Source organism: Falco rusticolus, chromosome W (assembly GCF_015220075.1).
Source record: "Falco rusticolus isolate bFalRus1 chromosome W, bFalRus1.pri, whole genome shotgun sequence".
NCBI lineage: Eukaryota > Metazoa > Chordata > Aves > Falconiformes > Falconidae > Falco > Falco rusticolus.
Window position 1 is genome coordinate 21043 of NC_051209.1, and position 26882 is coordinate 47924.

The 26882-nt window shown below is 48.9% G+C and overlaps 1 long non-coding RNA gene and 1 pseudogene across 1 annotated transcript; one reads left to right on the forward strand and one right to left on the reverse strand.

Annotated features, from left to right (window-relative positions):
* Window positions 1-5948: 5948 nt before the first annotated feature.
* LOC119140790 lies at window positions 5949-13789 on the reverse strand. Its single transcript, XR_005101716.1, has 3 exons — window positions 13779-13789; window positions 13138-13143; window positions 5949-6255 (listed from the first exon to the last, which is right to left on the reverse strand). It is a non-coding gene; the product is annotated as an uncharacterized LOC119140790 (long non-coding RNA).
* A 1829-nt stretch (window positions 13790-15618) lies between these two features.
* LOC119140900 lies at window positions 15619-25628 on the forward strand (annotated as a pseudogene).
* Window positions 25629-26882: the final 1254 nt, after the last annotated feature.

Here is a 26882-nt window from a genome sequence, read left to right on the forward strand (position 1 = left end):
CTGGGGGGGCTCGGCAGCCTCTTCCGGGTTCGGCTCAGTTACCGCAGGCTCCCGAGGAGGAACTCCCGGTCTGTGCGCTGTCTTATCTAAAAGCTCCGGCACCGTTGAACACGCAGGGGCGGACATACCCTTCATAGGACGAGTATGCCCAACTCCGAAAAGTGTAGCCAAGAGAGAAGGCTTAGGTGAATCACCCTTCTGCTCCACCGGCTTTTCTACACATCTCTCCCCAGCGCTTCTATGGCCTACTTTTATAAGCCGCTACTTTTTTTTCCACCTTCATAATTTCCAGAGTGTTAACTATCGACTGCCACATAGCTCCTAACACTTTAGCTTCTTTTCCTTCTTTGCCTCCCTCGATCGTAGTATCCCAGAGGCAATTTCCCACTTCTCTCCATTCCGCAATACTAAACAATAACGCGGGCTCGGGGATCTTATTCTTTTTTGTGACCAGCGAACTAAGGTCTCCACTTCTGTCTCTTTAACGCCCTCCCCTCTCCCAAGGAGGATGCCAGTTAACAGTTTAATTGCCGCGTCTAATTCCATCGCGGTCTTCTCAGAGCTCCCCCCTCTCACAGAAAGGATATCAGCAGAGAGCCCTGCCGCACTTGTTGTGGTCTTCCGTAGTGCCCCCCCCCCTCACAGAGAGGAAATCAGAGGGGAGCCCCGCTGCAATTTACTCTACGCGGTCTTCCTTAGTGCCTCCCCCCCTCTCATAGAGAGGAACTTAGCGGAAAGCCCTGCTGCGATTTACTCTACGCGGTCTTACCACCAGCGGGGGTGTGATCTGCAGCTTCTACACCGAACTCTGGACTCCGCTTTTCACCTTCCAGGTTCCACCCGCCTCCGACCTCCAGCTCCCTAATCGGACAACTGCCCTTCGGGTCCGATGCACGGAGACTTCCGCATTTAAGCGAACAGCATTTAAGCTAAACCGCATTTAAGCGAATAAATGGTTCCCTGTTCGGGCGCCGGACGAAGAGGGTCCCCCGTGGAGCCTTGGCCAAGTCATGAAAATCACACCAATATGGCTACATGCCGTGCTCACTTTATTAAACAAACAGGTCATATTTATAACTTAAACCGACCCCTCACACAACTTTACACACAGGTGATTGGATAAAAGTCTCTAGGCCACGTGGGGGTCCGTGTTGCTGACTGGTGGGCATGCTGCAGGCGCCTGATCAGAGTGTGCCGCTGAGAGTGTGTTGATTCCGTGGTTCCCAGGGCTTGCTCTGCACCTGGCTTCTTGTTTGTGCATAGCTTGTTTTCCTTCTCCCACTGCTTGTTCCCAGGACAATTTAAAACTGCTCTGCAGCTTCAACTAACAGGCCTGGGTTGTCCAACCTGGACAATGGTAACATATGTCCTCGGTCCTTTAAAAATCCCTCAACAATTATCAGCTGGCCACCCCTGTAGACTTCACACTTCTTTCCTTCCTTAGTAGCACCGGTGTGAACAAGAGCCAGGGGAGCTCTTGGTGGCCTGCTAATTCCCATGATACAGAAAAGCGAGAAATCTGTCACCTCCCTGATAGTATCAGCCCAGCTCCCACTCCGCCAAGTGAGGAAACGGTAAGATTCGGGGTCGTGTACTGCAAGGGCTGCTGAGCCAGATGCAACAGAGGGATGCACAAAAGTAGAACAAGAAGGGAAGAGTGCCTAGGAGCAGGTGCCAGGGGAAGGTGGGAAGCTTTATGGACCATCCGTACCTTCTCCTCATAGATCTTCTTAACTCGAGCCACAGCCTGGGCTAGTTGCTCCTTTTCTCCGGTGAAGACTATCTCCGTCTTGTTGACACTGGGTGGAGGAATGTTGATGCGCGTCCCTGTGTCCTGCATGAGCTCCCTCACCAGCTTGTTGTAAGGGCCAGCAATGAAAGGGTGGTACACTTTCTCCACGTCCAGCCGCTCCACGGCATGCTTATCCTGGAAGAGCCCACAACAGACCTTGGTGGGAGCTGCCCTCTATATTACAGTCTCTGCCAGACACAGCTAAGTTCCCAGGGCTGTCCTGCTTGACACTCTGGCCCAAGCAACCTTCTCAGTTTGCGGCCTTGTAGATCTCCACCTCTTTCAATCTACAAATACGGTTGCTGCTGCTGCTCCTTATTTGCGATATTCACCTCTGTGATCTCCTGCCTTATCTCAGCTGGCACCTAAGACACTTCAACTATCAAATGCTTGTATTGACTTCAGAGATGAACAAAACGCAGCACAAGTGTGGTGATGCAAGAAACACTATGTCTGCGTGGCTGGGTTCGGACAAAATGGCCTTTATTGTTTATACAAATTATTTATATATCTTAGACAGTGCAGGTGTTAGACCCTGATACGTTTTTGTGTCCTTCTTGCTTGCTATTTGCTGTTGCTGTAGGTGCCCGTATGCTGCGGTTCTAAGTTCCGGTTCTTCACACCCTGTTTACATACCTGACAATTTGTGGCTGTCTTAAAGGTACACGGCTAAGTCTTTGAAGTCAACTAACTTGTCTGCAGACCCGCTGCAGACCCCAACAATTCCCCCTTTTTGTTTTTTGAACAGCTAGTACCAGGTTTGTCATGTTCTGCAGGGCCCTTGCAAACATGACGGCAACCAAGGCAATAGCAAACAAACAATACTGCCAATTGAGTGAATGGATGCCAAAAAGGCTGACATTTTCTCAGATTTTGTTAACATGTTGCTGCAATGGGTCGCCTAAAATCCATGCAGCACATACCATCAAAATCCTCACAGCCATGTCCTTGAGCCAACAGCAAAAAAACAATAGTTGCTCTGTTTTGTATATAGTGGTGGCAAATTTGACTCACATTCTTAAGTGCCTAACAAGCAAGGTGATTTAACTTTTTAATGCTTTCCCTGCTGTTACTTCGAATCAGAGAAGAAACACTGCAATACGTTCCCATCAGTTCCATAAATCAACTACATCATTACCACGCGTTGATTTATGCAGGTGTCATGGTCCCATCATAGCCTTTCACTACATTAGCATCTACATAAAGATAACTATCGACATTCAAAGTGCAAACAATATTGATTTCTTTTGGGTTAACATTATACAGAGGTAATCAATTATCGAAAATATCAAGACTTTCAGTAAGATTCTTCATTCCCTGCATACATTCACTTTTTTGCAACAATGTCTGCAAGTCAGGAAGGGCACATCAAACAAGGATTGGTTCAGTAAGGAGGCCACACATTAGTTGTTGGGTTGACTGGCGGCAGCAGCGCTCCCACGGTCCGGCACGCTAAGCTCAGGCCGCACACAGCGAGCAGGTATCCATTGTGGACCTTCATCTGTAGAAACACAAGCATCACCTCTCCCCCAAGTTAACAATCCATGCAGTCCTGACCAATGCCCGGTACGAGGGTCTTTCATGCGTACTAAGACACCTTCCTGCTTTTGCTGCTTGTTACCAATTGACATAAAATGTCGCACAATGGGAGGAGGCACCTCATGGTCGGCAGAGATTTCCAGAAAGTTCAAAACATAACATGCTTTCTCTAATTGTGCTTCTGGGGTCATTCCCTTCATTCCCCCTTTTTCTTTTTCAAGCTGGCATTTAAGAGTACCATTCATGCGTTCAACAATGGCTTGGCCCGTAGGGGAATGGGGAATTCCAAATTTGTGGGAGATACCCCATTGGGAAAGGAACTGACTGACAGGCCTGGAACTATAGGCAGGTCCACGGTCTTTTTTGATTTCAAGAGGGACACCGAGCACAGAAAAAGCACATTGCCAGTGCTGAATGACGTCACGACTGGTCTCACCTGTGTGGGCAGTAGCAATCATTGCAGTAGAATAGGTATCTATTGTGACATGGACATATTTTTGTCTGCCAAATTCATTGCAATGAGTTACATCTGTTTGCCAAAGTTGTAAAGCTTGAAGGCCTCTAGGATTAACTCCATAATTTGGCACAGGAGTAACATTTTGACAGTCTGGACAGGCTGCAACAATACTGCGTGCAGCAGCCTGAGAGACACCCTTTTGGCCAAACTGGTGATACAAGGATCGCCAATTCTGATGATAGAATTGGTGGGCTAACACAGCTTGCTGATGGACATCAGGATCAGGCACTGACAGAGCCACAGAAACTAGAGCATCAACTCTAGCATTGCCTTCAATTATAAAACCAGGTAGGGAAGTATGGCTATTAACATGCATAACATAATATGGAGAATGGTGTTTCCAAATCTCTTCCCAAACTAAAGTCAAAATTGCAAAAAGCTTGGTGTTGTTGACATGGCCAAGGACAGTCATATCTAGCTTGGGAAGGAGGGCTGCTACATATGCCGAATCAGTAACAAGATTAAGGGGGCCTGGAAAATACTGAAATGCCAAAGCCGCAGCCCTTAATTCTACAACTTGCAGGGATCCTTCCTAATATACAATTTGGGAATGCCATTGCCCATTTTTTTTCCAAGCAATTGCAGCTTTTCCCATTTTTCCAGATCCATCTGTAAATACTGTGTCACCTTCAACTGGTTGTCTTTGACTTAGTTGCCGTGGCTGCAAAGTTAGATTTACAGTCATTTTCAGAAGTGGATGAGGTGGGTGATGGTACTGAATTTGCCCTTGAAAACAGGCAAGAGCCACTTGAAGGGCAGCAGAATTTAACAGCGCCCATTCAACATAGTATTGTTATACGGGGATAATTACAGTTGCTGGATCAGCTCCAGTCAACTCTAAATATCTTTTTCGGATTTTTATGATCAAATCGGCAACAAGTTCATACCATTCAACAGCAGTTTTTCTTAGGCTGCAAAGGCAAAAACAACCATCCAAGTACATGCAGCGGATCTTCCCAGGCCTCGTTCCATTGGGCCAACATAGCATAAGGGGAAGATTGGTCCATTAAAATAAAACCACTTAAAGGAAGTGTGATATCTACACGCCACACATGTCGCGAAGAGATCAACTGTTCAACTTCATTCACAAGTGCTAAGGCTGCAGGCGTTAAATACCTTGGGGCTAAAAGATCTGTGTCTCCTTTTAAAAGTTGCAAAAGAGGTTGCATTTGTTCATTAGTAAGGCCTAAATAAGGCCGTAACCAATTTAGCATTCCTGCAAGTTTTTGGACATCATTCAAAGTCTTTATGTCCAGTTTCAATTTGATAGGTTGTGGAGACACAGTTCTTTTCAGCACATTCATGCCCAGATATTTCCAAGGCTCTTGTCTCTGAACTTTTTCAGGAGCTCAACCAATCCAAACTCTGCTAAGCTATGTCTGGCAACTTTTCCAACTACGTCCAGCAGTTCTGTTGATGGTGCTGCCAGCAGAATGTCATCCATGTAATGATAAAAGTAAACATCCTTGTATTTGTCTCTCACAGAGCTCGGGGCTTGGGCCACAAACCATTGACAAATGGTTGGTGAGTTTCTCATGCCCTGAGGCAGCACGGTCCAGTGGTACCGTTTTGTGGGCTCAGAGTTATTTCTAGATGGTACTGTAAAAGCAAACTTTTCTTTGTCTTTTGGATCTAAAGGAATGGTAAAAAAACAGTCTTTCAGATCAATAACTAAAATGTCCCAGTCCATTGGTATCACGGTGGCAGACAGCAATCCTGGCTGTAAGGCCCCCATAGGGGCCATCACTGCGTTGACTTTATGCAGGTCATGCAATAATCGCCATTTACCAGACTTCTTTTTTATCACAAATACAGAAGTGTTCCATGGGCTATGTGATTCTTCAATGTGGCCTGCGTCTAACTGTTCTGTAACTAATTCATGCAGGGCATACAGCTTTTCTTGGGGCAGGGGCCACTGATCTACCCATACTGGCTTGTCAGTTAACCAAGTGAGACCAAGGGGAGGCTGTTTCACTCCCTGCAGTACAGTGGCCCCAGTTAAAAATCCGTGGTGATACGAACTCCCCATTGTCCTGAACAATCTCGACCCCACAAAGTAAACGGTGCGGTGGCAACGTATGGGCAGACGGTGTCAGTCTGTCCTTCTTGCGTTTTGATCTGTATAGGTTTTACAGACAAGTAGCTATTAGTCACGCCCCCCAGACCTACAACTCCTGCTGCATTATTTACCAGAGGCCATTGAGGTGGCCAGTCTGTGCCCGATATGACAGTTACGTCTGCTCCGGTATCCAGAAGACCGCTCAATCTCACTTCTGCAGGAGTGCCTCCCGATAATGCCAAGGTGCAGGTCAGGTTGGGTTGTTGTGAAGATAGTTCTTGTGTCCAACACACGTGAGGTATTCCTGTGGAGCCGAATCCTTCATCACCCCGCCACCTAGGCTCTGTTCTGGGAACAAAACTCACAAAAGGCACAAGTTGAGCAAGGCGTGTATTTTTTGGAATTGTAACAGGAGGCACAGGTGTAGAAACTAAGGCACATATTTGACCTGTAAAGTCTGCATCAATAACACCGACATGTACTTGGATATTTTGTAAAGTAGTACTAGATCAACCTATTAGTAAGGCACTAAGGCCCTTACCTATTGGCCCCTGAGCATTCAAAGGGACCTGAAACACTCCATGGTTGGTTAGGGTTACTGATTCACTGGTGTATACATCCCTGCTGATCCCTGGGTCCTCCCTGATAATTGGTCACATAAGGCTGGCCGGTTGGTATAACAACCTGAGGTACTTGTGTCATCGCGCACCTCCTCGCACTCTTGTGAGCGTTTCCCTGGCATGGTAGAATAAATCCTTCTTTATCATAACAAGAATGACACTGTTTTGCAAAATGCCCTTTCCTTCCACAGCGGAAACAAGGAATCATCGCCGAGGACAGTTTAGGTCGTGGCGCTTGTTGTTTTTTGGAGGGGCAGTCCTGTTTATGATGTCCTAACTTACCACAAGAATAACATTTCATTTGCATAGCAGCCAGTACTGTTAGTTTGTGTTCCACGGTGACCACCTTGGCACAGGCTAATATCATTGCTTCTAAACTGGGTTCACCTGGTAATCCTTCTATTATTTTTTGACAATCAGCATTAGCATTATCTTTGGCTACTTGCCTTACTAGCATGTCATGCAGATGAGGGTCAAACACTTGAGAAGCAATAGCATGTTGCAAGTTTTCCACTAATGGCAAAAATGGTTCTTTTGGACCTTGCTTAATTGCTGTATAACGCTGTTTTGGCTCTGCTAATTGTGCAGTTTTCAATATGGCTTGCATGCCTACTTTTTTTACTTGATCTAATACTACGGTGGGCCACTGAGCCTGAGCTTGAGGATTGGCAATACTGCCCAAGACCCATCAACAGATCAGGCCCATGAGCAAACCGGGGATCATCTTGTGGAAGGTTCAAATTATGCAGTCCCTGCTGTTCTGCAGCTGTCCGCCACCTGGCGTGGAAAACGGCTAGTTGCACAGGTTGGAACATAATCTGTGCCAGCCGAAAAATATCAAAAGGAGTCAAAGCATCCATGGTTAGCAAACGCAGCAATTGCATTGTACGTGGCAAATTCACCCCATACTGAGAAACAGTCTTTTGCAAATCCTGTACTACTTTCCAAGCAAATGGTGTGTGAACGTGAGGATTACCAGCAGCCCCATCTCCCAATACAATAGGATATGCGTGCAGTGCATCGGTGGAAGGCGTAGGAAGATCAAGGAGTGGCCCGCCTATCTGTTCTACTAAACCCCAGTTCCCGTCTTTTAATGCCCCATCTCTTACAGCCTGCCAAAATCGCTGAGGGCCGCGCGTCATTACTGTACCACTGGAAACCGGATTTTTACCACCTCCAGCTTTTTCATTGCCTGTGACTGATAACGTTGGCGTAGGTGATCCCGAATCCGGGTTTTCGGCATTTCCATCCTGCGCAGGCAGGGGCGGAGCCGAGGGGGTGGGCGAGAGGGGCTGCGCCAAGGGCGCGGGCGGGGGGCCGGAGCTGAGGGGGGAAGGCGTGTGGGCTGGCACAAATGTTGGGGGGAGTCAGGGGGGCTGGGATCAGTCCACCGAGGCTTCTGCTTGCCGTCCTAGTCCTCGGAATCGGTATCAAGTATAAGTCGATGCAGTTGGAGAGATTTAGGGGATTCGGGGCATTGGGGAGTGGCGCCTGGTAAGGGACACAGACTCTCCCCCTCCCCCACCCCCTCATCCTCTTGTCTGTATTCTGGAGGGGGATACAGGGGAGGTTTGAACGATGTACCTTTATTCGCATTGTGCTGACTTTTTAAGCCCCAACTTGAGTCTTGCGGACTTTGCAAGCCCCCACTCGCATTTTGCTGATTTTTCAAGCCCCCATTTGCGTCTTGAGGATTCTTGAAGCCCCCTACAACATGTCTAAGCAGCCCCCAGGTAAGCAAAACCCCCGACACTTTTTTGTCCCCTTTTTCCAGAGCTTCTGACAGTGTTGTTATAAATTGAGACCACAACGGATCATAATCCAATTAAAATTTTATTAATTATAGCAAGTAGAATATGAGCAAAACCAGCGCTGGACGACAGGGGAGTCTGCGCTCCGCCAACTGCCGTCCTGAGCAGTTCAAACAGTCCCTTTTTATACATCTTTACTCCCGTGTTCATGAGGTAGTGGAGGTACTCTGCGCATGCTTCAGTTGTTGTTAGGGGGTCGTTTTCTGCCTCCTGGTGGTCGTTGAGGCCGAAGTAAGAAGTCTTCCTCCTTTGTCCCATAGTTGACCCCTCACTCATATGTCCTTATATGGGGTTGTTTGTCCTGTTTCTGTCGGTTCCTGGACATCTGGCGGTTATCTTATCTTGCACAAGCGGTATCTGGTTTAGTTGATTGCGGTTATCCTGTCTTACACAAGCGGTGTCTGGTGGCTGTTTGCATAAGCGATTTCATATCTTTTGTTGCCTAACCTTTACATTGGGCTTAACATAAATCTTAATAAACAATACCCTAGTCCATAGTTTCTTACAGTGTTGATCCTAAATTGTCCCAGGTCCACACACTAAGAGCAGTCACAGGGGACACTTCCACTCCATGTGTTTTGGTCCACAATAACATATCTTTTAACCGGAGCCCATCTAAAGTAATTCCATGCTTCTCTAATACTAACTTCCACATTGATAGCACCATGGTATCTTTAGATAAGTTACTCCCCATGCTGTCCCTTGTGGCTCACCTTACCGGTGTCAAGTTCTCCTGGGATCTTGCAGCCGCTCACTGCTCTAGTCCACTTCACCAGGCTCCGCCTCCCCAGCAACCCGCTGGTCACAGTCTCAGGATCTGCTCCTGATACCCCTTACCGGGGTTAGATTGGCACAGTCTCAGAATCTCTTTTTGATACCCTTCTGGGATCATATAGGCACGTCGGGGTCACTAAAAGTGGTGACGCAAGTCGAGGCAGACTGAAAAGAAACACTATGTCTGCGTGGCTGGGTTCGGACAAAATGGCCTTTATTGTTTATACAAACTATTTATATATCTTAGACAGTGCAGGTGTCAGACCCTGATAGGTTTTTGTGTCCTTCTTCTTGCTCGCTATTTGCTGTTGCTGTAGGTGCCCGTATGCTGTGGTTCTAAGTTCCGGTTCTTCACACTCTGTTTACAGACCTGACAATCTGTGGCTGTCTTAAAGGTACACGGCTAAGTCTTTGAAGTCAACTAACCTGTCTGCAGACCCGCTGCAGACCCCAACAGATGGTGGTGTTTTTTCTTTCTTGAAACCATCATTACTGGTCTAATATATCTCCTGCAGGTCAGGCAGTGTCACTTCTGGTGTGGTCTGACTCATTTCTGGTGAGTTGGTAGGTAGGTATGGAGGACTTGTGGTCCCTCCATGGAGAATGACTGCTAGAGGACTAAGAGGCAGATCTGTGGAGGGGTGAGAGGACTGCTGGCCCATAAGGAATGACTGTCAGAGGATTAAGTGTACTTGAATTTACGTGGGCTTCCAAATTCATGGTTATTTCTCCTGCCTTGAGGAAGAGCCATGGGAAGTCACCAGCCATGCAAAAGAACAAGAGGTTTCCCAAGCCTATGTGGCTTTCTGGTTTTGCTTTGGAGTAAGAAAGTCTTGTCTCTACATGAGTACAACTAAACCGGTCAATTTTGCTCACCACAGAAATCAGGGAGCAGAATTTTTGTGCTGTGCCTCGCATGGCTGCCAGGGCATGGTGAGAAGCAGCAAGAGAATTCCTTCCTGGCACCTTCTCCAGGGGAGCCATGCTGCGCTTTCCCAAAATGTATTTTTTTGGCTCTGCATGAGCGCAAAAGGTTTTGGTCAATTTTTCACCACAGAAAGCAGGGAGCAGAACTTTTGTGCTGTGCGTCACATGTCTGCCAGGGCAGGTTGAGAAGCAGCAAGAGGATTTCTTCCTGGCACCTTCTCCAGGGGAATTTCCCAGTTCCCAAGAGACTCCTGGTGCCAGCTGCAAGGAGACTCCCAGCTAAAGAGTGGTCCTGTGTGATGTTGGGGTTGGAATTGGTGATGTCTCCTTTCCTTAGTCTTGTTAACGCTTTGCAATAACAATTTGGTGCTTTGCTCCTATTGCTCTTTTATCATATCACTCACAATAGCTACTACTGTTTCCTTTTATCATATTGCATGCTATTTTCTTTTATTATAATATACAAAACTACCTTTGATATATTTCATTATTTGATAGATTTGATAGATTTGATTATATTTGATGTGGAGTTCATCTTTGCTGGGTATCCAGTCAGTCAGCAAGACATCATTTGGTGTAGTTGGCAGTATACCCAGCAAAAATGTCTTTATTTAGGAAAAAAAAATGTTCCTCGACTTGCTATTGTCAGGTGGGAACCATTGCCTTATGGTGTTTGGGCCAGAGTGGTCTGGTGGTGCTGGGCAGTTGGGCCATGCCAGGGACAGAGGGACAGGGGCAGGGGAGGGGGCGGGGGAAGGGGTTTAGGGACGGATGGATGGGAGTCGATGAAGGATTTTAGGGATGGACCGGGGTGTGTGTGCGTGGGTATGTTGTGGGTATGGGGGTGTGTGTGTGGAGTGGTGTGTGCCCACCCTGCAGCTCCCATCGACTGGTTCCTCCTCACCAGCACCTGCTCAGCACCCCAGAGGGGCTTCCCGGAGAGCCGGGGAAGGGGCTGTCCTGCACCACCCCTCCAGACGGGGGCCACGCAGGCGGACCCCCGAGCCCCGCCGAGGGAGGGCAGCGCCGCTGGCTGCCCCCCTCCCACCGCGTCTCCTCACCTGCGCCCCGCGCCTCGCGCAGCCAGCGACCCCGACCGCCGCTCCCACATACGCGCATGTCTGGCGGGAAGAGGCGGGCCCCTCGGCCTCGTGCCCAGCATAGGCTTCGCTGCAGGCCTACGAGAGGTAAAGCCGGTCCCGGGGCACCATCTTGGTGAAGAAGAGAGAAGTGCGTGACCTGCCAACACAGGTGTGGCCCCGCCCCCATGTGCCCTTTGTCAGTCGGTTGCTATGGGAACGAGTCGGGCTATTCCCATAGCAACTGGCTGACAAAGGGCACACAGGGGAGGGACCACCCGTATGTTGGGAGGTCACACACATCTCTCTTCTTGACCCAGATGGCAGCAGGCCCCTCGGCCTCGTGCCCAGCACAGGCTTTGCTGTGGGCCTACTAGAGTTAAAGCCGGGCCACCTGGTGGACCGGCCGCGCGGGTCGGGTAGCGGGGGTTGGGGGTATAGCCTCAGCTATAGCGGGAGGAGGGCGCGGGCCTGCCTCTGCAGCCGAGCGGGTTGTGCTGCCTCCAACAAGATAGTGGCAGCAGAGAGACGGGCTCCGCAAGCGGGATGTCCAGCGAGCACCCGACTCCGCTCTATGGTCTCGGCCTGTCCCGTTGGCGCGGTGTGGCCCACGTGCCGCCAGGGCGACCCTCCGCAGCGAGCGGGGGTGCGGGGGCTGCGCGGAGGGGCTCGGCCCACCGGCCTCCTGCACCCGCCCAACCTGCCGGCCTCCCCCGCCACTCCCCCACGCTGTGGCCGCCCCGCACTGCGCCGGTGACGGGGAGTGCTCCGGCGGCACCCAGGGCACGGACAAAAGCCCTGAGTCATGTCGCGCTTCCCCTTCCTGTGGTGTCTGCCTCGTGGGCCGGCGGGGGGAGGGCCGGGGCCGCCCCCGAGGGGACAGGGCTGTGGGGGGCGGTCACCCAGTCGCCTCCCCACCGCTCTTCAGCATGGTGGCAGGTCCCGCTCCGTGTCCCCAGGCCCGGCCCGCTGAGCGTGGCTTGGCGTGGCGGGGGGGCCTAGAGCCGAGGCTCTACTACGGGCCACTCTGGAGAGGGGCTTCTGCCTCCCGTGTGGCCTCTCGCCCTCAGTGGGATGGGGGGGGGGAATTCTGCCCCTTTACTCAATTGCGCTCTAGTCCCGTAGCGTGGCTTGATTGCAGCTTCAATAGCAGCCTGATCCAGCAATCGGGCAGGACAGACGAGGGCTGAGCGCCAGGCGCTGGTGATCCTTGGGCCCAGCCTGGCTATAGCTGAAGTGGCCTGGCCGTGAGAAACAGCACTTCCCATGCAGGCCTTCCCCAAGGAGCAGGGAAGCGTTCCGACTGGCACGGGTAATTCCTTCCGCTGACAGGGGAGAAGCAAGAGAGCGGCTTGTGCTGGGAATGTCAGGAATGGCAAGAGCAGTTTGCTCAGAACTGATGAGGTGAGCCAAGGTCCTTGAATTCACAGCTCTAGTTGAGAATTGGATTACAATTCATGACTCTGGGGCTGGGAAGTGGCAATTAGAAACACGCAGTCCCAAGGAGGTTGAAGGAGTCACTTCTTTCCCGATACTCTCGTCTAAGGACAGAGAACATTTTGCATACTGCTCGGTGCTATATTGCTTGATTGCTTTAGCGCGTGTTTTCTCTTTAGTGAGACGGGTGTAGCTTCTGCCCGATGATTTAGTCTCAGTTTTTCCTACTGTTGCTGCCCAAATGCTGCACAATAGTTCTGTTAGAAGACAATTTAACAGATGGTATAACAATTCCCCCCTCCCCCCAAATCAGACTGGAAGGTGGTGTTTCATGTATTGTTTCATAGGTGGATTGGATATCCCTTCCTCTGGTAGAGGAATATGAGGCAAGGCAGGAAAGGAAGCAGTAACAAAATGTGTAGCTGTGTGTCTGTTAAAGTTCTGTATCTCCAATCCTTTGCCTGTTCAGGTTTAAGCTGCTAGAGAAAAAGAATCCTCCTGTTTGTATGAGGATTTTCATGCAGCACGGCCCAAATCATAGACAGGGCCACCCACGTCCTCAAGCCACAAAAAAACCCCAACCTTTTCCTTCCAAAAAAGTCCACAGTAGTGTAGTTTTTCACAGATCAGAATGACAGGCAGAGGAAAAGCTCTCTGCTAGATGTGGAGGTAACAATATCTGGAGGCCTGTAAATGCAGTCTGGAAGAGGCAGTGTAACCACCTAGCCTGAGCTTTGCCATCGTGGCAAGATACTGTAAGCCTAGATCATTCTCAAAAGACAATTTTTCTGAGTGGCTTCTAAGAAGCAGTTCAAGATTGCTCTGTGTTTGTCTGATAGAAATTGTTCTGGTATTTCACTCCTAAGAGTGTGACACATACCCCTGTCTCCTCCTTTGTTGCAAGTTAAGTGATTTCTTGCTGTCACCTTTTCTTCCTCTCCCCTAATTCTGCCTGAAAAGGTGAAAAAATTTCGGCACTACTTCTTCTGTATTAAAGGCTATTATGTTCCCTGCTCTTTCATTGGTCTTGCTTAGCTAGACCGGGATGATCAGGGAAGAGATTTCCCCTTGGTCTGGAATTGGATCATAACGTTCTCATTCTGTTGTGTAGCGTAATGCTAACAATAGTAACTTTTTCTTTGGTAGGATAAGGGCAGTTGTTCTCGGTCAGGTAGCTAGTCTTTTTTTTCCAATGCACGTTAAGCTGCTTCTGAAGACGGTACGGCCTATTAGAAGAGAGATCTGTAACCCTGGATTTTACAGCTGTTATCATAGTGGAGAGCCATCCCAGATAAGCCCCCCTGTGCGGTTTACACCTTGTCAAAGAAAATCAGGATGTGTTATTGGTTACGGTATTTCAGCTGATACTGCCTTTCCCAAAACGTACTCTTCCCTTTGCATATAGAAGCATGTTAAGCTGATACAAGTGCACTTAGGATTGTGCTGCTGCGGGGATTCAGATCATTCACCCAGGCCGCTACCAGTCAGGTGGTTAGAGCAGCAGCAGCTGCACTGAGACCAGTCTAACATGTTCAAACTGAATGCGAGCGTATGGTTGAAAAGGTTCATTCACCATGGCTGGGAGGGTATCTGACAATTTGATCTGTGGGTTTCTGCAAAATACCAGCTTCATGTGAAAGCATTGTTTCTCTTAAAAAAAAAAAAAAAAGAAAGAAAGACAAGTACTCGATGATGGTTCAAATTTGTTTTGTGTTCAAGAATTCTACAGAAGGAAATCCTCAGGCCTATACTGTGCAGAGCTTATAAAATGAACCTTACAGCAAAAGAGCAAGACTGGCAAGTGTCCTCATGGCTGTTTTGAAGCTGACAAGCAGTAAAGGCAGGATCTGGAAACTGCCTTTGCACTTCCCTTGCGGCCAGAAAGAGAGAAGTTGCAGATCAGTTGGTCTCATCCTTAGCAGGAGTGGGCACCCAGGCATGGCCTGAGAAGACACTGTAACAAGAAATACAAGCCTTTTAGCCCCTGTGGATCAAGCACAAGAGCAGCCTTCTTTCTGCAGCATTACCCTTAGGGAAATGCTGTGACAACCTTGACAAAGACAAAGACATGCACTGCTGCAGAAAGTCCAGGGCTTTTCTGAAGTGGGCCGGGAAAGGCATGTTCACCCAGCATGTAAGGAGTCTCACTTGTCCAAGAGCATGTCACTGAGAGGCCCAGAGCCTGTAAAACTTTTGCAACATGGGTCTGTGCAAGAAGTAGGGAGGTGTTCTTTGTATTAAAATATGAAAACAGATAAAGAGACAGGAAAGTAAAACCCAGCTGCAGGATTAGGCCTCTGTTCCTAATGATCCTAACCTTGAAAGAAGAAACTGTAGCGTAGTGGGCTTTGCAGGTAGTTTTTTGTTTGGCTGATTGTTTTTCTGGGGGTTTGGTCTAGAAGCAGTTCCAGCAGAGTCTGCTACCAGGAGGCTGTGGTATTTACTGTGGGCTGTGAGACTGTATGTGGAGCGGAAGGGAAGGTCACGCTCGGTAGAGCCTGTTGTGGGAGGGATTGCAGAGGAGCTGGAGACACCAGGAGCTGCTCTCTGGGCCCCAGGTGCTCATGCTCGGTTGGTAATTAAGGCGTAAGTTTTTCAGGAAGAGGCAGCATCCTGGGCCCTTTTTTGTTTTCTCTCCAGGGTTCCACAAGAGTCTTGCACTGCCTATGTGTACCTTGGGAGACTGGTTTTAAAATTGCACGCCATTAATACTTGATAGATTAATGAGAGTATGCTTTAACAACTTGGGGTGTCCCCCTTTCCAAGAGCCTTCTTAGGTTGCACATCCTCTGCCTTCTTAACGAGGAGCTCTGGTTTTGATGCCCACTGTGCTATGAGGAAAAATCCCCCCTGAGTTTCTGTGTGGTTCAGCAAGAGAACAGGGCAGCAGACTGGCACTGTAGGTGCTTTTCAAGAGGCCGGCTGGAAAAGTGCTCAGTTAAACACATCATTTGCCTTCCTGGAGTGACTTGTGAGCATCTTGAATGGTGCTGGTAATAGTGTTGCCTCCTCTGTCTCTTCCAGTGGCATACCCGGATTGTGTGTGTGTGTGGGAAGTCGATGATGAGCTCGGTGGCAGTTTTGACCCAGGAGAGCTTTGCCGAACACCGCAGTGGCTTGACGCAGCAGCAGGTGAAAGGTGAGAAGACACAGCTGAGTTCCTGTGATGTGCCTCTAAATAGAGACTGCGCAGGCAAGGTTCCTTGCTGTTAGCCAAGCTCGCTCCATGCCTCCGGCTCCCCCTAAGTGGCCAGGCATGGCGTTCGCCATTCCTAGGCTGGCGGCCTGCCAGACTCCGGCTTTCCACCAACAGGAGCACATCGGTGGTGCTGCACAGTGCAGGGCCAGGCGGAGGCAAGCCTCAGATCTTCACAGAGCTCTGGCTAGCAACGCTGTCAGCCGTGGGGCAGGGCATGTGCAAGCATGGGTCATTGGGCTGCAAGAGAGCCTCGTGGGATCAGTGTGCTGGATTGTCACTTCCTCCTTTGCTCAGCCAGGTGCTGGGGAAAGTCAGTATAACCGTATTGACTGACTCACTGGTGGGTCTCGGCACCCATTGTCCAGCTGCGAGCTGGCCCGCTTGGCACAGCCCAGTGCACAGCTGAGTCGAACATAAACTACAGACTTCCCCTGGACTCTGCCCCAACTAGAGTGCTTCTGCTTCTCTCTGCCTTCTTCCTGGGCATGTGTCTGTCTTGTCCCCTTCTGACCTACAGCCTTGCTGTGTTCCTTTGATTTCTTTCTGCTTGGCCTGTTGTCCCCTGATGAAGCTCCTCTCAGCAAAGTTGGCGATAATGTGCTTGTTTGCTGCCACCATTCACTGGCACGTTTGCTTCCTGCATCCATAGTGCCAGCTCAGACAAGGCTGGTTGTTCGTGGCACCCACTGCAGTCTGTGCTGTGCTGAGCTCAGCTGTGCTCCAGACTCGGCTGCTCCACAAGCATAACTGTAGCAGGATGAATAGTAGTGCACAAGTCCTTTGTTGTCCCTTGTTAATGATGCCTAAATAGAGTTGCACTGCCTATGAATAGGGGCTTTTCTGTGGGGAGAGCATCTCATTTGCCTTGTTTGCTTCACCCCAGTAACAGCTTTAAACTCTGAAGAAAAGGATCCTCCAACCTACGAGGAAGCCTTCCCTCTGCTCCCTGAGAAAGCCCCATGTTTGGAAGCTGCCCGGGAGCCTGCTGGGCCCTGGAGCAAAATCTGACCAATAAAGGCTTCTGTCATCACTCAGGTTGGTGGGAGTGGGTGTCTTATCTCCCTCCTTTTCATCCCTCCAAAAAGTAGGTGAAGTGAAGCTTTCCCTGGAGTATGAAATCCCTTAGTGTGTCAGAGTAACTGCCTCTTTGCTGTACTTTGCCCTGGGGCACAAGGAAGACTGCAGCTGAGTGCTAGGATGGCTCTGGAGGCGGAGGGATGTGTTGAAAAACTGTCCAGCAAAAGCTCTGCATCCCTGTTGCACAGATAACTGGAACAGGCCTGAAGGGAGGATTGCAGAATTCAAGGAGTGAGTGCTAATCCATTAAAGTAAGGCACTCAGTTTGGGACAGACTACCTGCTGTGGTGCCCTCGTACTGCAGCTAGTGTCTCCACTGGAAAGGCTGATGGGTCGCCTAAATCTGGGAACTTAGTACGCCAGTGAAGTCCTCCTGTATGGCAGTAAGAGAGGGAGACACTGACAATCAAAAGCACACTGACACCTTGCTGTGCCCTGCTTTTGTCTGTCCCGTGGCTGAGCAGGTGTTCCATGTGCCACTGGAGGAGAGGAAATACAAGGACATGAATCAGTTTGGAGAAGGCGAGCAGGCCAAGATCTGCCTTGACATCATGCGGAAGACGGGAGCTCACCTGGAGCTGTCTCTCGCAAAGGACCAGGGCCTTTCGATCGTGGTCTCTGGCAAGCCGGAAGCAGTCACGAAGGCTCGGAAGCAGATTGTCGCTCGACTGCAGACTCAGGTGAGGGCATCTAATTGTTTCTGCCTTCATCTTTGCTCTTCCCCAAGAATGGCAAATGCTTTGAGACCCTTGGGCACATGTAAGCCAAAGAGGTATGTTGTTACATGACTAATTCAGCTTTGCCATATATTTTCAAAGCACCCAACTGGCAATTTGGAATGGAAATGAGGCTTAAAATAGGGTTCCAAGGTAATTACAGGCTGTGGTGTTGCATGAAGCATGGAGTCTGCAATCTCTGGAACACTTGAATTGCAACCAGTGACTTTGTGCTGAGGTGCTGGTGCTGGAGGGGGTGCAGGAGCCTCACACACAAAGCTAGTAGTGTGTGAGAATGGGACTGTGCTTTTTCTGAAGTCCTTCAGAGGAGAATGTGGAAGGCTGGGAGAAGGAAAAGTAGAGAAAAGGAAGTCCTGCCAAAAGCCAAAAGCTTCGGGTCAGGGTTCTGCCTTGTGTAACTCAAGGCACACTGGTAAGGAGCCACAACCCTCTTGTTTCGGTTGCTTCAGTCCTCTAGGTTTTGATCTCTTACCTTAAGGTTCTTGAGCTCATAGTCAAGGTGGTAGCTCTTGTTAGGATGTATCGCAGCCAGGTGTTGCAGTGTGTTTTAAAGTATAATGCCAAAGGTAGGTAATGCGATGTTAATACCATGTCTGCTTAGTGCTGTTCAGCCCCTGTGTCATACCCTGCCAGAGGAAAGAGAAAGGAACAAAACCCTACATCCACAATGTGCATCTGAAAAAACAGTTCAGGTCGTACCGCCACAGATCCGTGAGCCACTGTTCTCAAATATACCTCCTACTGCCCCAGCCCCAGGTCTGGAAAGTGTGTCTGTATTCCAGCTTCTCTTAGGCTTGGCTGGCTCCAGTACAGGAAGACAGAGCTGAAAAGTCACACCGAGTGATCTTTTTTTCATCTTTTATTTTTCCATTATAGCTTGAATTTTCATTGTCTGATTGCTGTTAGTGGTTACATAATCACAGGGATCAAGAGCACGATAGCAGTCATCAGCTACCAGACCTGTAAAAACTCAGTGAGAAGGGAAGAAGTCAGGAAGCCCTTTTATAGACCAGCCCTTTAATGGTAGATTGAGAGAAGCTCACAGAAGGACCCCTTTTCCATGTGGGGCCTTCTAGAAGCAGTCCCAGGAGCAGCATGTGCTACACTTGAAGACACCTTAGCACTTAAGTAGCGGTAAGCATCTGCTAGCTGCCTGCCTCTTGCAGTAGGTTTCTGGTGTTGAATTTCTCTTTCCTAGGAGTCATACTGTATGTCTTGTTCTCTGTAGCCTTGGCAGCAGATGTCAGAGTTCAGATAACTCCAGCTGGAGACAGTTGTTGTCTGGTGTACTAATGCAGTGTCTTACACTGGAGGAGAGGCACCTCCTCGTCTGTGTCTGAAGGCCTTTGCTAATTCAGAGTACTGCTCCTGCGCAAACAGAAGGGTTTTGAGGGAAAGGTGGGGTTTATACTCCTGGCATAGAGGCACTGTAGATCAACTGGTACAGTGTCAGCCCTCAGACAGAGTGTTCTGGGAAGGCGTTGTGTGTCTACCTTGCTTTCCCTGGCTCTGTTCCTGTGGATCTGCCAGTGCAGGCAAGGCTTTTCACAGATGCTTGGTTCTTGCGTTGCAGGCTTCAGCGACAGTTGCCATCCCCAAGGAGCACCACCGTTTTGTCATTGGAAAGAAGGGTGAGAAGCTGCAGGACCCGAAGCTCAAAACTGAAACCAAAATGCAGGTCCCCCGCCCAGATGACCCCAGCAACCAGATCAAGATCAGCGGCACTAAAGAAGGGATTGAGAAGGCCTGACACGAGATCCTGCTTATCTCTGCTGAGCAGGTACCTCAGTACTGTGATCTCTCTCATGGCATTAGCTGGTCAGCTATTTTGCTTCCCCATGGTATAGTCGAAGTTTGTAGCCACCATGGCTACAGTCAGTGGCTAATGTTAGCCTGAATGGAGACGTATACTGTGCCACTGGCTGTGTGAGCACCGCTGCCAGGTCCTGCAACTTCTTGTGCTGCGTTTTGTCCATCTCTGAAGTCAAAACAAGCATTTGATAGTTGAAGTGAAGCGCCTTAGGTGCCAGCTGAGATAAGGCAGGAGATCACAGAGGTGAATATCGCAAATAAGGAGCAGCAGCAGCAACCGTATTTGTAGATTGAAAGAGGTGGAGATCTACAAGGCCGCAAACTGAGAAGGTTGCTTGGGCCAGAGTGTCAAGCAGGACAGCCCTGGGAACTTAGCTGTGTCTGGCAGAGACTGTAATATAGAGGGCAGCTCCCACCAAGGTCTGTTGTGGGCTCTTCCAGGATAAGCATGCCGTGGAGCGGCTGGACGTGGAGAAAGTGTACCACCCTTTCATTGCTGGCCCTTACAACAAGCTGGTGAGGGAGCTCATGCAGGACACAGGGACGCGCATCAACATTCCTCCACCCAGTGTCAACAAGACGGAGATAGTCTTCACCGGAGAAAAGGAGCAACTAGCCCAGGCTGTGGCTCGAGTTAAGAAGATCTATGAGGAGAAGGTACGGATGGTCCATAAAGCTTCCCACCTTCCCCTGGCACCTGCTCCTAGGCACTCTTCCCTTCTTGTTCTACTTTTGTGCATCCCTCTGTTGCATCTGGCTCAGCAGCCCTTGCAGTACACGACCCCGAATCTTACCGTTTCCTCACTTGGCGGAGTGGGAGCTGGGCTGATACTATCAGGGAGGTGACAGATTTCTCGCTTTTCTGTATCGTGGGAATTAGCAGGCCACCAAGAGCTCCCCTGGCTCTTGTTCACACCGGTGCTACTAAGGAAGGAAAGAAGTGTGAAGTCTACAGGGGTGGCCAGCTGACAGTATCAAAGTTGCTACATAAGTAGAAGTTGCTGAAGAGTGAATGTCACTCCAGTTTATTTCCCACAGCCAACGTTGCTGTGAATATCCTTGTTTTGGGTTGTTGGGCTGTTTTTCCTCGTGGTTAGGTCTGTATTTGTACCAGTCTGGATTTCAACAGAGATAATCAGCTTATAGCCTGCACAGTGTTGCATCACAGCACTGCCTGGGAGACGGCTGGGAGTTGAACCCTGTTGTCCAACGGGGGGACGGGGATGACAACAAAGACATGCCTGTGTGTGTTTGTGGTCTCTAACATGCCGTGTCCCAGGGAGCTTGACACAGCATGCTAGTTTTGTACTTGCCCTGTGAATTTTTGAGCAGGGTGAATTTCTGTAGGCAGGGGTCCAAGGGGTGCTAGGGTACTGCCGAGCCACTGTGCTCAGCTTGGCTTTGCTCTTTGCTGGGTGCAGAGTTTGACTGCATCTTGTGCCTCTTCCTGTCGCTCTTGTCCTTCCCCGACCCCTTGTGATTGATGCCTCAGTGTCTCTGCCCCTACAGAAGAAGACGACTACTACCATTGCAGTGGAGGTGAAGAAGTCCCAGCACAAGTATGTCATCGGCCCCAAGGGGAATTCCCTGCAGATCTTGGAGAAGACTGGAGTCTCTGTTGAGATCCCACCCACTGACAGTAGCTCGGAGACGGTGATACTGCGAGGCGAGCCTGAAAAACTTGGGCAAGCATTGACTGAAGTCTATGCAAAGGTACTGACAAGATGGGCTAGGCCTCCTTTGAAGGTCCCATGAAGATACATTTGTGAGCACTGACAGGTGTAGCGGGGGTGGTCTCTCTTGGGCCATTAGAGGTGCAGCTTAGAAGTCAATACCGGAGGTGCAGCATGGGAATTGGAACTGAATTGTTGTGAAGGCCTCTTCCAGTTTGTCCATCAAACAGCTTCTCTGTTTTTCTGTCTCTCAGGCCAACAGTTTTACCGTCTCCTCGGTCTCTGCCCCCTCTTGGCTTCATCGTTTCATTATTGGAAAGAAAGGACAGAACCTGGCCAAAATAACTCAGCAGATGCCAAAGGTATGGATGAGCTGGTTAGCTTAGTACCCCCGGCGTAGAAAAAGGTTTAGTCCAGATCACTCGTCACAGAAGAGAGAGGTGTATTCTAGCGTGGGTAAACCCAGGGGGAAATGACACAGATCTTTGCTGTTCAAGGGAACCCTCTCTTTCACTGCTGCAAACACTGCTCCTCCTATGTTATTGTCATGGGTTGAGCCCTTCCAAGGAAGCTTTATGTGGTGCTGTTTTGAGAACTGATGTAGTAGGATACCTGGAAATGGCGAGTGCAGCAAGGCTTCTCCCTGGTGAGTTAGACGGTATCTAGATAAAGGCTAGATGAGTAACTTCTCCAAAGCCCTTGCAGAAACCGGGACAGCACCAGAGCCTTGGGCTCTAGGCACTGCCATATGGCCGAAATTGTTAAGTTACTGACTCGTAAAATTGTGGGGATTTTGTTTGGGCTTTTGGGAAGGAGCGCATCTCTTAGTGGCAGGGATCGATGGTGTAGGCCTGACCAAGAGCATTGGCCTGGCTTGGATCTTGGTAAATACTTAAGAGATTCATTGTCTTTCATCTCAAGGTTCACATCAAATTCACTGAAGGAGAGGATAAAATCACTTTGGAAGGACCTACAGAAGATGTGCATGTGGCTCAGGAACAGATTGAAGCCATGGTCAAGGATCTGGTGAGCTGGAGTTACTAGTTCCAGTAAGAAACTGGGGGAAGAAGGGGCAACAGAGCAGAGGTGATGAGGTGTTTATCACATCCATATGATGTCTTGACATGCTTAATCGAACTTGCAGAAGACAAATTGTGTGGCAGGTGGATGACACCCCTTGGTTATGAAACTCATCCATAGCATTCTTGAAGTCAGCATTAAAATTTTTGGTGCAGAGAAGGAAGGATTCTCTTTGTTATAGCTGGAGAGGCATAGAAGTAAGTCTTTTCAGTGTTTCATGAGCACAATGCTCTCTTCTCAAACCAGAGGAATGCTTGTGCTCTGCTTAATAGCAGGAGAAGTGCTTGTAGCTGACCGCTGGTGAGTCAGTGCCAATACTGGCAGTAGGCAGTTACTTAGGGCACAAGGCAGAAGCAGTGGCCTACCCTACCTGGCCCTATACAATTCTTTTTAGATCAACCGGATGGATTACGCAGAAATCAACGTTGACCACCAATTCCACCGACACCTCCTTGGCAAGAATGGAGCTAACAGTAAGTGGAGTGCCTTTCTAGTCCTTCCCATACTCAGACTCTCCGTGTTTAGTAGATCGTATCAGGGGCTCTGTAGCTAACCCAGTGTGCTGTCTCCATCACATTTCCTCTGCTTTTCTGGAGTGGTGGTGGTACAAGGAGAGAAATGGGCCGTGAGGCCTTGCAATGGCTTTAATGTGTGAAAGTACCTTGGGAGCCTGAACAGTAGTGGAATTACTTTGTTGTGTCCTGGAGGAAATTTGTTGATTATTATTTTTTTTTAAGCATTGCTCTGTGTGAATGACATTTTAGCAGCCAGTTGTGGGTGGTGGAAATCTGCTTGGTGAGCTTCTCCCTGTAGAGGAATGAAGGCAGTGGGTTGATTAGCATTGATAACATGCAGCTGTGGCCTTGCCTCAGAGGCAGTGGGTTGATTGACATGGATGATGTGCAGGTGTAGCTGGTTCTGCTAAGTGGTTAAATAGCCCTGTGGATGATAGGGTCTGGGTCTACAGTGTTGATGGTAGAATCTGACCAATGTTAAAGCCTTGTTGCAGTTGCTAGTTTGATTGTGCTGCAGCATCTTCCCCAACAAAGAATTTGGGGTAGAAATGAATGATTATCTTCTGCTCTAAATGTGATACTGTTTGGGGAAGAAACATGCCTCGCTCTGACAAGGGAACAATTGGCTCTGTAGGTGCCACTGTATTTACTTGTACAGGTTCTTGTGTGGCACAGGTCTGCTCTCCCTGAACTCCAGGGTGAAGAGGCAATTTCCCCTGTCTCAACCCCACCCCACTGAGCTCTTCTCAGAGGCAGGTTTACTTCTTAAACAGCCTCTAAGCAGTGATAATCAAGGTGCCTTGCTTCTAAGTCTTTGCCTAGCAGGCTGTGTCACCACAGTCCTTACCCTGATGTTAACAGCATTAAGGACCTCTATGAGGTGTTTATGTGTGTTCCCCTGGACAATGAGAAGAGCAGCCTGATCAGAATTGAAGGAGACCCACAGGGGGGTCCCACAGGCCAAGAAAGAGCTGCTGGAACTCTCTTCCTGTATGGTGAGTGAGTAGGATGTGATGTTTGGGAGACTGCAGGGTTTGGGCTCTTGTGTTCCCTTGTAACTTTCTGGTGCAAGTGTGTGCCCCTTGCCCACCGAGCACTTGGAGCTCATGACAAGTGCAAGTTCCTCTTCACAAATGTCTTCCTCTGTTCCCTTGGGTACCCCTTCTCTGTCAACCTAGAGTGAATTTTGTCTAGAGAAAAGAGGGACAGTGCTGGCAAGTAAGCTGTCAGGCAGCAAGTCTGTAATTAAAAGTATGTGACTCTCTGGTTGAACACTCAGTGTGAGCTCTGTTCTCATCAGGAAAATGAATGCACTGAGGACCTAATAATTGAGCAGAAATTCCACTGGACTATCATTGGGCAGAAGGGTGAAATTCCTCATCTCCTAAAAAGCCTTACCTCTGGGAATCCAGAGGGGTTATTTCCTACATGGTTAGTAGGCCTATCGTCACTGAAGTCATAACTTTAGTGGCTCTGTAGCGCAAGTGTTTGAGAAAATAGTTCTTTTAGCCAGAGGCCACTAACATGGTTACCCTTTTCTGAATGGGAAAAGGGGATGTGTAGGATCCCCTCAACCTTTGCATGTGTCTGACAGAAGGGCTCTTGCATTTGCTTGACTTGACTATAAGTGGCCACCTCCTGCAGGTTATCATCGACTTCCCAGACCCTGCACACAAGAGTGACATTGTCCAACTCAGAGGTCCCAAAAATGAGGTGAAGTGCACAGAGTACATGCAAAAGATGGTGGCAGACCTGGTAAGGAGGTCTTCTGCCTGCTGTTCCCTCCTACGTGCCTGGATAACCCTGGGGCAAAGCAGAGCTCTACTGGCTTGGGCAGAGCTAAAACACCTCAAGAGGAGGGAGCTGTTGACTCTGTTTTGGCTGAATGGAGGCAGGGGGGTAGTACCTGTTATGTGAAGGCTATAGGGGAACGTACTTGCCTTTGTTTATTCTTACAAGTCTCTCATATAGAGAACTTCCTTGGGTCTAAGCCTATTGTCAAAAGCTTGTTTATCAGAGTTCCTGAGGTTGGGCCTCACTTGCCACGACAGTGTAATCTTCAGTTCTCCCTTCCTTTCTCCCTTAGGTTGAAAACAGCTTTTCTATTTCTGTCCCCATCTGCAAACAGTTCCAGAAGAACATCATAGGGAAAGGAGGTGCCAACATCAAGAAGGTGAGATATCTTTCTTAACTCAAGTGCTCGTGATGATCACTGCCTGCAGCAAAATCCCACTGGATGCTCTCTCCTGCTCATTGGCGATGTCAAATATAGCCTGCAAGGGCTTTTCTTCTGACATGGGACACTTCTGAGATGATTTTTTTTTCCTTTGTGGCAGATCCGTAAAGAAAGCAACACCAAAATTGATCTCCCGGCAAAGAACAGCAACTCAGAGACGATTGTTATCACAGGCAAGAGGGCAAACTGTGAGGCTGCTCGCCACAGGATTCTTGCCATCCAGAAGGAGCTGGGAAGGGAAGCAACTAGCCTTTTGCAGTTGAGGGACTTGACAATGTTGCTAGAAGACACAGATACGGACGTGGCTGTGATGGGTGAGGGCAGGGAGGAGACAAATGTGTCAGTCTGTTCTTGACTTGTAAACCAAGGTTTGTGACTGCTCCTGTCAGGAGTAGCCAGTCTCCAAGCCCTCTGCTCAGGCATTTCTTCCAGATCTATAAAGCTCCTAGCAAGGTGGGAGTCAGAGGGTAAGCAGAGTGGGTGCAGACACGTTTCTGCAGCTTGACTCAAGAGGCTGGTACTGTCCTCCCTTAGGCCAACAGCACAGAGGTGGAGGTCTCTATTCCTTCCGAACTGCACAGTTCCCTCATTGGTGCCAAAGGCCGCTTCGTCCGCTCCATCGTGGAGGCGTGTGGTGGAGTCCACATCCACTTCCCCACCAAGGGCTCTGGCAGTGACACCGTGACCATCAGGGGCCCAGCCCAGGGTGTGGAGAAAGCCAAGAAACAGCTGCTGCACCTGTGAAAGAGAACAAGGCTTAATAAATAAATAAATGGCAATGAATCAGGATGAGTTTGGTACAGTGCTCTGGGTGATGCTCTGTGTTGAGAAAGGAATGTACTCTGAATAACTAGAAAAGGTGGGCACCTGAAGGAGGGAAGGAGGCCATCAATCAGGAAATCGTTGAACAAAGAAAATGGAAAGGTCTACTCCACCTAGATTCCCCTATTGTGAATGGAATGATTAGGTGTCCAAATCAAATGAATATGTATGTAAAGATGTTGTAACCTCTCACAAAAACTGTATAAAATACCTGACTTTTAAGTGAAAACTTGGGAGCTAGTTTGTCCAGTGCAAATCGGCTAGCTCCCCAGTGTTGCATGATATAAATACCTTTGCTGCTTAAAGACAAAATTCATCTCTGAGCAGTTACTCTGTGCCGTTTTGGCATCAGTTTGGCAAGCCAGGCAGGAGAACTCTCTGCCGGTGCTGGAATCCAGGGGCCTGGGGACCCTCAGGGCCCTCGACTGGATCTTCTGTCTGCTCCCTTACCCCTCGGCTTCTCACACAGGTGGACAAGGACTTCTGCAAAATATAAAAGGTATTTATATTTATTCTTTGTTTTGAATATTTGATTGTCTTAAGATCTGGGAAGCTAAAAACTTCCTTTAGGTTGTCTTAAGATTTGGGGAATTCCTAGAACGTAACAACTGACATAGCGCTCTGTGTCTTGTTTGTCTATGTGTTCTCTTGTTACATGTTCAAAGTTGGAGTTATGAAATGTATGTTGAAAAAAAACCCCAAAAAACCCACAAAACAACAAAAAATATTCTGGCAATTCTAGGCGAATAGTTGAAAACTTAACATGCTGCTTAGGGTCAGAAAAAATTAGAACTTGGTTTTTGGCAATTGTTCATTGAAATATGTACTTTGTGTGCTAACGCAAACTGTCAGTGTTCCTAGAGTTGTATGTAAGTGCACGGTACCTTGTAACATGCTGCCTGTGTGACTGAGGGCTGCCCAGAGTGTGTGATGTGTGAGAGATGCAGTTTTACTGCGAAGCGAGTGGGGAGTCCCGATCTGCATTTCAGTGTTCCCTGTGAGGGGGCTGGCCAGAGACGGATGAAGCGATTGAAAAATCAAGGTATGAAGTGGTGGAATGCAATATTAGAATGGGGAACTGTGGACCAAACACTAAGACAAATATCATTTGGGAAAAGCATGAACGCGGGGGCCCAGGTCAGTAAAGGGGAGTCAGAGGTCTTGGGAATACAGCTT